We start from the raw sequence: 11,527 nt of genomic DNA, 5'->3' as shown, positions 1-11,527 counted from the left end.
GACCACAAGATTTTCATTTCTCATAAATAAACGTCCCATTCATAGAGACAAAAATATCATTCATATGGATTGAACACCTGGTAACCGACATTCACAATATGCATATAAGAATATCCACATCATTCCGGGATCCTCCTTCGGACATGATATAAATTTCGAAGTACTAAAGCATCCGGTACTTTGGATGGGGCTTGTTGGGCCCGATAGATCTATCTTTAGAGTTCGCGTCAATTAAGGTGTCTGTTCCCTAATTCCTAGATTACCAGACTTAATAAAAAGGGGCATATTCGATTTCGATCATTCAACCATATAATGTAGTTTCAATTACTTGTGTCTATTTCGTAAAACAGTTATAAAAACAGCGCATGTATTCTCAGTCCCAAAAATCTATATTGCAAAAGCATTTAAAAGGGGAGTAATGAAGCTCACCTAATGTATTTTGTAGTAAAAATACATATAACGACATTGATCAAAAGTAGGATTGGCCTCAGATTCACGAACCTATATCATTTATATGTATATTAACACATATAATTGGAATCGAATAAATTTATATATTTTATTTTCAGTTATATGCTATATATATATTTATTTTGTAAACTAATTAATATTTATATATATATATATATATATATATATATATATATATATATATATATATATATATATATATATATATATATATATATATATATATATATATATATATATATATATATTTGTAATTGGTATTATATCAAAAAAAAATCAATAATTGTTATATGTAATATTAATATAGTTATGTAATATGTATTAAGTATAGTTTTATATAACAAATAGTTATTTGATAAAATAATATTGATAATGATAATAAATAAAAAGTTGTTTTATTTTACAATAACAATAATAATTGTTATTATGATAATAATATTAATAGTTGTAATGATAATAATTATTTTTAAATTACCTCATAATCATATTTACATTCATTATATTATATTCCATAATATTAATCATTATTATTTTTTTTATATCATAATTTTAATAATAATAATAATAATAATAATAATAATAATAATAATAATACTAATACTAATAATAATAATAATAATAATAATAAAAGTAATGATATACCATGATGGTGGACTAGTCCAAATTGCCATATCAATAAGGCCCATTCAAGTGATGTAGTCCAAAATCAAATTTGGTCCGTTTACAGAGCAATCCCGTACGGTATATGTTATTACCCTAAATAAAAAAAAAACGGATTGAACAATCACAGTTCCATAGCATCCACCGATTTTCAATCGTAACACTAGTGGTGTGTTTATCAATAATTCACAGCAAGAATCAACCATGGTTTCAGTTTTTGGGGTTCTAATCGTCGACAGTAGCAGGAATCAGGATTTGATTAACATTTGAAATCGATAAGTGGATAGATGCAGTAACCATCAATTGATCGAATAGGTCAATACACCAATCGATCAAGTAAGTCATCGGTTCATCACTAGATCAAGTAAGTAATCGATTCCTCTATACTCTACTAATTTCTTAAATCTTTTATATATCATGTACCTTTACTTGATCGAATTAAAGCAACCATTTATGGTGTTCTTGATGGTTCACGAATGAAATAAGAATCAATTGCAGGTTTAGTGATGGTTATTGATAATCGGAACAAGTCAGATGTAGAAACCAGAAACAGAATTCATTAAGTAATCATTCAGGTAACTCGATGATCTTCATTAATTAGCAGAAGTGGTGTTCGTTGTGGTTCTTGATTCCAACAGAATTCAAGAGTACAACAATAGCAACAAATAGTCAGATACAGGAGGGATTAGTAACCAGGTTCGATTTCTTTTCTTTTATTCATTTATTTATTTATTTATTTGATGGTTGTTTGATCAAGAAAAGAAACAGAAATAGTAAATAGGGTAGCAGGAGCAATGATTACTTAGTAACACAGTATGATGATGTTGGGGTGTTTAGATAATTTGCTAATAGTTGAAGATGGTTTCTTATGGTTGTGGCTTGATGATAATAGGGTTGTGTTGAAGTACCTGTGTAGTAGTGATCATGAATTGATTTGTTGTGGATTTACAGTAGTGCTCAGCCAGAAACAGCTCACGCCAATAAGGGTGTTTAGTTTGGGTTACAACATGTGTAGTATCAAGATGACAGGGGTGGATAACAAGTGGGTTGTGGTGTTGATTGTGAACCAAAACAGAGATAGAGTGGTAGTTGCTCTTCGATGTGCAGTAGTAGGAACATGAGACATAGAACTAGTATTAGTTCTATAGAGTTTGCAGGTCTTATGGTTATTGATGATGATAACTTCGAGCTTGTTAATAGAAAATGTGTAACAGTGGCAGCTGTGACCCAGTTGTAGTCTCAAACAGAAATCAATTGCAATGGCAGTTATTCGTTTACATTGGTTATGTTTGATCGTGGTGGTTTCCTGTACGAGGGTAAAAGTGAAAAGAAGGTGTTGCGGTGGAGATGATCATGGTGGTGTTGGGGAATCAAGATGGTGGTTTGATTAAAGTTGCAGGTGGCTCTCGTGGTTGATGGTGGGTTTGTTACTTAGTTTCTGGACATAGAACCAAAAGTAGAAGGATGAGTTGTGTTGTGGATATTGATTGAATGAGAAGAAAAAAAATGCAAGTGTGATGATTTGTATAAGGTGGTGATGTTCCATCAAACACAGAAAGCAAATAATATTAGCTTATTTTATTATAGTAGCAAACAAAAGTGTAATTCATTAATATAATATTTAGATTCACATATAGGTAGAAAACAAGAATAGTTGAGTTACTTTAATAATTAACTACACGGATGTGCAGTATCATAATTAGATTTTTTTTTTTTGTGTAAATGGATTAGAAGGAACCAATAGAATAGTGGTGGATGTGGGTGATAAGGCTAAAAAGGAACATATATTTTATAGCAATATCCCTCCTAAATAATAGGTTTTCATATGTAATTGTATTATATTTTCATTGTAATTGTTTAAATAAATAAGTGCGAAGACAAAAGGCGAAAATGAAGATTTGAAGACACAAATGTCCAAAAAGCTCAAATGTACAAAATACAATTCAAAAGGTTCAATTTATTGATGAGAAACGTCTCAAAATGACAAGAGTACAAGTTACAAAATGCAAAGTACAAGATATTAAATTGTACGCAAGGACGTTCGAAAATCCGGAACCGGGACATGAGTCAACTATCAACGCCCGAGGCATGAACCAACTTTCAAAGCTCGACGTAACGGAGCTGAAAGTACAAGTCAACTATGCACAAGAATATAATATAATATTTAAATAATTCATAATAAGAATAATATTAAATAATAAAAAGTTGTTAATTGAGCATAGTTCAGGGGTCATAAGTGAAAATTTCAATTTATCATTTGCCTATAAAAGGCCATCTAAATCGATGATTTAGATACACCTTTTTCCAATCTTCTTTCTTTCTTATGTAATTTATATTTATATTTATAATATTAAGTTTAATTTAAGATTAATAATAATTGGGTTATTGTAAGAAATGTTTTACGGGTTTTAAAGTAGGAACTCTGTCCGTGTAACGCTACGCGATTAATAATCACTGTAAGTTATGTTCTTTTTTTTTTAAATTAATGTCTCGTAACTAAGTTATTATTATGCTTATTTAAGCCGAAGTAATCGTGATGTTTGACTAAATATTAAGACGGGGTTATTGGATTTTGTACCATAATTAAGGTTTGGGCAAAAGACCGACACTTGTGGAAATTGGACTATTGACTATTAATAGATGGGGGGTATTGTCTAATTGAGTGACAACTCATTGGAGTCTGTCGAACCTATCTTCAAATTAATTATCCTAATAATTAATAATGATTATGGTTGTCCTATTTAGTGACGTTCATATGGAATCTATTATAATCATTTAATTAATTATTCGGGTTGGGTAATTGATTATTCAAACTGATCAAGTGAGTAAATTAATATTCATATCTAATCAAAATAGGGGTAGATTACATACAGTGATAACTGGTGTAATTGTTGACAGAAGTGATAACTGCGTCACAGTTTAAATCCTTAATTAGTTGGAATATTTGACTTTGGGTATAAGGGTAATTTGACGAGGACACTCGCACTTTATATTTATGACCGATGGACTATTATGGATAAAAACCAGATAGGTATCAAATAAACCATGACAAAGGACAATTAACCCGAGTAACAATTAATTAAAATCAAAACGTTAAACATCATGATTACGGAAGTTTAAATAAGCATAATTGTTTTATTGTATTTTTCATCGCACTTTTATTTTCTGTCATTTTATTTTCTGTCATTTTATTTATCGCAATTTATTTTACGCACTTTAATTTTTGTCATTTATTTTTACGCTTAAAATCGACAAACCGGTCATTAAACGGTAAAACCCCCATTTTATAATAATACTACTACTTATTTATATATATATTTTTACAAATAAACTTAATAATATAGCGTTAACTTCACCAGCTCCCTGTGGAACGAATCGGACTTACTAAAAACTACACTACTCTACGATTAGGTACACTGCCTATAAGTGTTGTAGCAAGGTTTAGGTATATCCACTCGATAAATAAATAAATAAAACTTGTGTAATATTTCGTCGCATTTTGTAGTAAAAATTAATACTATTTCGTACACCCCGCTGCACACATCAAGTTTTTGGCGCCGCTGCCGGGGACGCTAAAACGCTATATTTTTAATTATAATAATATTGAAATAAAATATAATAATATAATAATATTGAAATAGAATATAATAATATAATAATATTGAAATAAAATATAATAATATAATAATATTTTAGAATCAAATTTGATACGTAAAAGTTTTAAAAAGTCGTATTTATTAAATACTTCAGGGGTATATTATGTAACTTATAATTAATAATTTCTATCATGTCGCTTTCATGTGAATAGTAAATTAATTAATTTATTTTCATTTACTATTCATGAATAGTAAATGAATTAAAAAAAAAGTTTTGAAAAAAAATAATATTATAATAAAAAAAATATTCGTTTTAAAAAAAAAAAAAAAAAACGTTTTTAAAAAAAAAAAAATTCGTTTTAAAAAAAAAAATTAAAAAAAAAAAAAATTTGTGTAAAAAAAAAATCGTTTTTTTTAAGAAAAAAAAATTTCGTTTTTTTAAAAAAAAAAAAAAAAATTTGTGTAAAAAAAAATCGTTAAAAAAAAAATTGTAAAAAAAATCGTTTTTTTTTTAAAAAAATCTTAAAAAAAAAGTTTAAAAAAAAAAATTATATAAAAAAAAAAATTTTAAAAAAAATTTTTTTTAAAATCCTTAAAAAACGAAATAAAAAAAAATTAAAAATTAAAAAAAAAAGTTTTTTTTTTTTTATTACCTTTAGATTTTTAGACTCTAGTTACAATTTTTAGTATTAAGTTTAGTTTTGCCATAGTTATTTTTATTTCTAGAATTTTTAGGTTTGCCGTAAAATCCCTTAAGTGCTTATTCCTTAGACTAAGATTTATGTGCTTTAGAATTTTGCGACGCCGTTTTTCGCGCTACTTTCTTATTTTTATTTTTCGACGCCTATTTTTCGACCTTTTATTTTTCGACATTTTTCGACGCGCAATCTTTTTCTCTCTTATTTCTCGCCATTCTAGTTTTTAGGACTTAGAATTTTTTCTACTTCTTCTCTAAATTTCTTAAAATTACGAAAATTTATTTTAAGTGGTTAAATTGATAGACATCAAAATTTTCTGGTTCGTAGTAATAGTTGGATTTGTACGTGGACCGGGTTATTGGAGCCAAACAGTACTCAATTATATTGAGACCAAACGAATCCTGCCCCTCTGCTGCATCTTTTGGCTATTCGAAACGTGGGCAAAATCAGAAAAGTCTATTGATTGGATAACTTATTATAATTTTTCTTTCCTTTTAAAAACTAATAGGATATTCAGTGAATGCACCGAGCAAGACGTTCACCACCTTTTGTACGTTCATCACCTGTAACTAGATCAAGACATTTAGCAAATATAACCGCCGTTGATTTTTCTTTAGAATCGTCATCCAGTCGACCAAGTACTTCAGTTCAAATTTCCGATAACCCAGTTTTTGAAACAAACCTCACAATTGAGAATCCGGAGAATACTCAGGGACAATTCCGAGACCCTGATCCACTAATTATTCCTCCAGAACCACCAATCATTCAAACAGAGATTGTTGAGGAAGAAACCATTAAATTAGAAACCTCTAGTGATCCGGATACAACACTTCCAATCATGGAAAATCTAGAACCTCTAAGTATGGAAGACCGAATGAGAGCCACACGCACGGGCCAAGGTCACGCCATTATTAAGCTAGACATTAATGCGCCAGATTATGAAATCAAAGGACAAATCCTACACATGGTAACTAATCAGTGCCAATATAGTGGTGCGCCGAAGGAAGATCCAAACGAACATCTTCGTACGTTTAATAGGATCTGTACACTATTCAAAATCCGAGAAGTTGAGGATGAACAGATCTATCTCATGTTGTTTCCCTGGACTTTAAAGGGAGAAGCCAAAGATTGGTTAGAATCGTTACCTGAAGGGGCGATTGACACATGGGATGTTTTAGTTGAGAAATTTCTTAAAAGATTCTTTCCGGCATCCAAAGCCGTGAGACTTCAAGGAGAAATTGTTACGTTCGCGCAAAAGCCAAATGAAACATTATATGAGGCGTGGACAAGATTCGGAAGGATGTTGAGAGGATGTCCTCAACACGGTTTAGACACTTACCAAATAGTACAAATATTCTACCAAGGTGTCAACGTTGCTACACGAAAAGACATCGACATAACAGCCGGTGGTTCCATCATGAAGAAAACCGCAACTGAAGCTTACAAAATTATTGATAATACAGCCTCCCACTCTCATGAGTGGCACGGAGAAAAAGATATCTTTCGATCATCTAAAGCGGCTAGAGCCGATTCTAGCCATGACTTTGATTCCGTTTCCGCAAAAATAGATGCTTTCGAAAGACGAATGGAAAAGATGAATAAAGATATTCACGCAATACGAATCAGTTGTGAGCTATGCGGTGGACCACACTTATTGAAAGATTGTCACATTGAACCAACCATGGAACAACGAGAGAATGTTTTCTATATGAACCAAAGGCCGGGAAATAATTATCAAAATAATTATCAACCGCCAAAGCTAAACTTCAATCGAAATCAAAACATTCTTTACAATCCAAAAGGACCCGAAAATAACTGGTATAACCAACAAGGTCCGAATAACCAACCAACTCAAAACAACACTTTCAATCAACAAAGACCTGGCTTGTATAAACCACCACAACAAACCGAAGAGAAAAAGTCAAATATGGAAGACGTGGTATTCAAGCTAGTTGAATCTCAAACACAATTTATTGAAACTCAAACCCAAACAAATGAGAGGTTTGATCAGTCATTAAGAACTCAACAAGCTTCCATTTTGAATCTAGAAAAACACGTAGGTACTCTTGCTAGCTTAATGAGTGAGAGGGAACAAGGAAAGCTACCGAGTAATACTGAAGCAAATCCTTGGAATGAGAATGTTAACATGGTTTCAACAAATTCTGAAAAACCAGCTCCGGAAGATGGGAAGGTTTTAGATGAGAATAAAAATGAAGAAGTTACACCACCACCACCAGAGTATGTAAAGCCAGTGGTGGCACCATACAAACCACCCATCCCGTTTCCAAGAAAAGGAGTTGAGTATGAGCAAGTAATAAGTAATAAAGATTGTGATACTTCTGGAAAGAAGAATAAGAAAAAGAATAAGAAAGTACAAGAAACAAAAGCCGTAGAAGTAAACCCGGTGAATACAGTTCCACCAAAACCTCCACCTAGGGTAGGTGATCCGGGTGAATTTATTGTTCCTTGTCTACTTAGTGATTGTGTCATGTATGATGCACTAGCAGATTTAGGTGCAAGTGTAAGTGTTATGCCTATTTCCTTATATAAGAGATTAGGTGTAGGTAAGTTAAGTCCAACGGATATGAGTGTTCGACTCTTTGATCAAACCATTAAGCACCCAGTTGGAATTGCTGACAACCTACCCATTCAAGTAGGTAATTTAACCTTTCTAGTCGAATTCATTGTCATTGACATAGAAGAGGACCCAAACATTCCTCTAATTTTAGGTCGACCATTCTTAGCGTCCACCAAGGCGTTATTTGATGTAGGAAATGGAAGAATGACACTTAAAAGTGGTGACAAATCGATCACCTTTATGATTCGAAAATCTAAACCTCCACCAACCAAAACCGTTGAACCAATAAAAACGATTGGTAAGAACCATGTTGTTTTACCAACTCCAACGGCAGTGCTTAGCAATAATGAAACGCCTAAGTGTGGGAAAAATGAAGTAACACCTAATGATGACTTGATAATAAAGAACCCCATAGTTGATACGAAATTAAATAACCCCGTTATTAACAGTTCAATGAAGAAACTTTTTAAACGGGTTATTGATGCTAAAAGTAAGGGGAACTTTAAGTTATGTAACCGGTTAGTATCCAATCTGTCGCCTAAAAAAAGGCGAAGCTAGTTGAATTTGTGGATATTACGGAAAAAGCTGGTCACTGGCTTAAAGCAAAAGTCACAGATATGCAAGTTGATTATGGTCCAAGAGAAATTGACGATGAAGTTAATCACAATTTTGACACCACATCTACCTAAGTGTGAGGAGATTCAAATATTCTAAAAAGAAAATGCTGTTTGGAGTTAGTTGTTCTGTTCTCGTGTAGTTCCGAGAATGGAATTCGATTGGTCTTTTCCGCTAGCAGACACTAAAGAACTAGTTTTCTCCCTCCATTCTGAATTTTTATTTTTTTTAGGTTTTATTTGAAATTAATATGCATTTTAATTTATGTTTTATTGTGATTTTAAAAAACAAAATTTACTTTATTTCTTTAAGTTAAAAATATGATTTTTAAAATTCGTCGTAAGTTGAACACTAGGTCATTGAACCGAAATTGCTTTACCCGAGGGCGGGGCGACAAATTTTGTTATCATTATTTTTAATTTTATTGATCTAAAGCATGCCAAAAATATTATATATTATAAATTTTTGAACGTGGGGTTATGTACCAAACTTCAAAAATATGTATATATATATGTTTGTATTTTATGTTATGTACGCAATAGGGTAAAACAGCGCACTTTCAAAGACTGTCATGAAGTTCAGCAAAAGCTACTGATTTTGACAAGACGCAAAAAATCAAATGTGAAATAACAATATGTTTGCAAACTCGGTATTTTTAATCACTTTTCTACGCTAATCACCCTCATGAATTTAAATTATAGTCTGATTTCATGCAAATGAGGGCATTGCATGATCTTAAGTGTGGGGAAGGGTTATAAATTCTCTCAGGATTATACTTGGTTTATTTGCCAAATTTTGTGAAAATTTGAAAAATTTTCAACTAAATGAACTCAAAATCATGTTTATACATATTTATGAACGATGAAAACTAGGTGTTAATACCGAAATTATCGTTACCTCGAAAAGGACATAAATTGAGAAACAACTTAAAACGCTTGAATTCATTTAAAATGGAATAAAGGAGAATAAAAAGGCAAAGAAAGAAACTAAGTGTGGGGAGAATGTACCAAGTTATTCAATTAAAAACTATCTATCACATATTTTTGTACAAGATTATTGCAGGTACTTTTGTTTTGGATAATACTAATCAGTTTTACCCGATTTACTATAATACTTTTGAAAGAAAGATGGATCTACACGATGAATCAATTCCATCATTTGAAGGAAGTAAAGTCTTCCGAAAAAGACACACGCTTCTTGATTTAGGTCAAGAAGTGTCGTCCAGACCAGCTGTAGGTTGACGAAAAATCTAGAAAAGTCATCACTAAAATCGGCTGGAAATCCACGGACCTCAGCATCAAACAGGGTCGCCATGTGGTCAGATTTATCCTAACCATGAGAAGGATTTATCTCGTACAATGGGGGGGCACCGTGCAAATTAGCTTGATAAGACTAATGAATCAGATCCCCAGAAAGGATAATCTCCTTAAAGATTAAAAATCAGCTTTTAAGACTGATATTACTCAATCCTAGAGATTGACCTTAAAGATTGAGAATTCAAACTCATGGAATTCAATGATATCTAAACTCGAGCTTGAACGAGAAAATATTTTGATCAAAATTAAAACCGATTTGTTTTCTGAAAATCCATTTTCAATGCGTTCATTACCATTGAACGTAAAATCCTGAGAATTCATCAGAATTCATTAGGTCACCTGAACCAAATCGGGTGTCAACCGTAAGAACGGTGGTTGCATAGCATGGTCGGAGACAGGACCTTGTGCCAGACCGAAAAATTATAAGGGTGAGCTTTACTATTGCTCCTACAAAGGATAGTAAAAGCATCCGACACGTTTTTGGACCATAATTAAAAGCATGTCACGGGACATTGCCTTAACAGTTTCTTGTTCATCGCTTTCCTTTACAACCGGACGGTAGTTTGCCGAAAGGTAATATACGGGACAAGTAAACTGGACGTGTTGCTTTCCTAATACAAGGTTAGCAAGTGGGTAACACAAAACCACAAGTGTTGAGCTAAAATTTTCAAATCTGAAACCCACACAACCCACAAAAATATTTTGCAAACACCGGTGAAGGGTTATTCCGGAAAACTTGTCTAGGGTAAAAGCAAGATTGAATTTTCAAAAGATCAAATGTTTTCATAAAGATCCAATTTCCTAAAGGATCTAAATTTTCATAGTCATGTGGGACTGTAAACCGCCTTTCAAATGTGCACTTTGCTTTGGAAACCGAAAGTAAATCGGCTATTTGATTGCAAGTGTCGTTGACCTAAACCCAAGGCAACTGTGGATGACACACCCACCTTTAACCATGGTTCTATCGTTACTATCATTGTTTATACCACTATATCAAAATCACTAATGTACAAAGTGTGATGAATAAAAAAGTGATTCATGTATGTTTTTATTTCAAGTTCTGTATTGCTTGAGGACAAGCAACGCTCAAGTGTGGGGATATTTGATAAGGCTAAAAAGGAACATATATTTTATAGCAATATCCCTCCTAAATAATAGGTTTTCATATGTAATTGTATTATATTTTCATTGTAATTGTTTAAATAAATAAGTGCGAAGACAAAAGGCGAAAATGAAGATTTGAAGACACAAATGTCCTAAAAGCTCAAATGTACAAAATACAATTCAAAAGGTTCAATTTATTGATGAGAAACGTCTCAAAATGACAAGAGTACAAGTTACAAAATGCAAAGTACAAGATATTAAATTGTACGCAAGGACGTTCGAAAATCGGAACCGGGACATGAGTCAACTATCAACGCCCGAGGCATGAACCAACTTTCAAAGCTCGACGTAACGGAGCTGAAAGTACAAGTCAACTATGCACAAGAATATAATATAATATTTAAATAATTCATAATAAGAATAATATTAAATAATAAAAAGTTGTTAATTGAGCATAGTTCAGGGGTCATAAGTGAAAATTTCAATTTA

Source organism: Rutidosis leptorrhynchoides, chromosome 7 (genome assembly GCF_046630445.1).
Source record: "Rutidosis leptorrhynchoides isolate AG116_Rl617_1_P2 chromosome 7, CSIRO_AGI_Rlap_v1, whole genome shotgun sequence".
NCBI classification, from domain to species: Eukaryota; Viridiplantae; Streptophyta; class Magnoliopsida; order Asterales; family Asteraceae; genus Rutidosis; species Rutidosis leptorrhynchoides.
The sequence above is the reverse complement of the archived record's forward strand: the minus strand, read 5'-3'. Positions refer to the sequence as shown.